This window comes from Herpailurus yagouaroundi, unplaced genomic scaffold, assembly GCF_014898765.1.
Source record: "Herpailurus yagouaroundi ecotype Mexico unplaced genomic scaffold, PumYag 199, whole genome shotgun sequence".
Classification (NCBI taxonomy): Eukaryota; Metazoa; Chordata; class Mammalia; order Carnivora; family Felidae; genus Herpailurus; species Herpailurus yagouaroundi.
In genome coordinates this window covers 21,720,494-21,721,929 of record NW_024412430.1, presented here as the reverse complement: position 1 = coordinate 21,721,929, position 1,436 = coordinate 21,720,494, and the positions used below count along the sequence as shown (strand labels likewise).

The 1,436-nt window shown below is 52.2% G+C and overlaps 1 non-coding gene across 1 annotated transcript; it reads right to left on the bottom strand.

Moving 5' to 3' along the window:
* Nucleotides 1–36: 36 nt before the first annotated feature.
* TRNAG-UCC (transfer RNA glycine (anticodon UCC)) lies at nucleotides 37–121 on the bottom strand. The gene has a single exon. It is a non-coding gene; the product is annotated as a tRNA-Gly (tRNA).
* Between the last annotated feature and the right edge of the window lie 1,315 nt (nucleotides 122–1,436).

The following is a 1,436-nucleotide window of genomic DNA, read 5'->3' as shown; positions in this document are numbered from 1 at the left end:
CCGAAGCAGGCTCCAGGCTCTGAGCCGTCAGCACAGAGCCCGACGTGGGGCTCGAACCCACGAATCACGAGATCATGACCTGAGCGGAAGTCAGACGCTCAACCGACTGAGCCGCCCAGGCGTTCCTATTGAACAATGTAATTATGGAGTTGGAGCAGAGATGAGTGGTTGCGGGGATTAGGGGTGCAGTGGCTGTAAAGGGTGGCATGAGGGAGTCTTCTGGGGCTGGCACAGAGCGTCTCCACTCCGTGCTGGCTGCATTAGGCACAGAGTGATTCGAGTGCAGCCGCAGAGATGAGTGGCTCGGGGCACGGGCGCCTCCTTGTTCCAGTGTGGCTCTACCATAGGGCTGTGTGCTAGCGTTGAAGGGTCTGGGAGAGGGGCGTGTTGCACCTCCTCTTACATTTGTTTTTGCAACTTGCTTTGAATCTACAATTATTTCAAAGTAAATAGTTAAAAAGGAGGGGGCGTCTGGGTGGGTCAATCGGTTGAGCGTCCAACTCTTGATTTCAGCTCAGGTCATGATCTCACGGTTCATGGGATGGAGCCCCATGTCGGGCTCTGCGCTGACAGCACGGAGCCTGCTTGGGATTCTCTCCCTCTCCCTCTCTCTCCCTGCCCCTCCCTCACTTGTGTCCGTTCTCTCTTTCCCTCTCAAAATAAATAAATAAACATTTAAAAAAAAGTTAAAAGCCAAGTTGAAGTTCAGAGGGAAAAAAAATCTAAATAGGACTTATATACCCAAAACATAGACATCTTAAGTATTTTTTTAATTTTTAAAATTTTTATTATTATTTTGTAAAGTTTATTTATTTTTTTGAGAGAGACAGAGCCCACACAGGGGAGGGGCAGAGAGAGAGGGAGACACAGAATCCAAAGCAGGCTCCAGGCTCTGAGCCGCCAGCACAGAGCCCGACGTGGGTCTCGAACCCATGAACCGTGAGGTCATGACCTGAGCTGAAGTCAGACGCTTAACCGACTGAGCCACCCGGGTGCCCCTTGAAACATAGAAGTCTTAAATTCCATAAGACAAACACAGAAAAAGGGGTAAAGGATTCGAAAAATCTTTCTCGAGAGAGGGTATTCAAGTGGCCACTAAGCGCATGGACTAGTGCTCGTGGAGAAGCACAGACCACACCTGTGACAAGATGCTCGAGGGTGCAGTTACGAAGCCGGGTCATACCGGACGGAGTTGATGGGAATGTGGAGCGGCTGGGACTCCAGCCCCCGTGGGCGGTGTAAGGTGGGCCTCACGGGGTGACAACACTTTGGCAGTTTCTCGTGACGTTGAGCACTCAGTTACCGTAAGACTGGCCAAGCTTCCTTGTCTTAGACACCTACCGAGAAGCCAGCGGCCAGGGCGGCGGCCTCGGTGAGGACTTGCTTGAACAGGAAGCAGCCCGAATGTCAGCAGTGGGCTCCCAGACCCCGGGGCC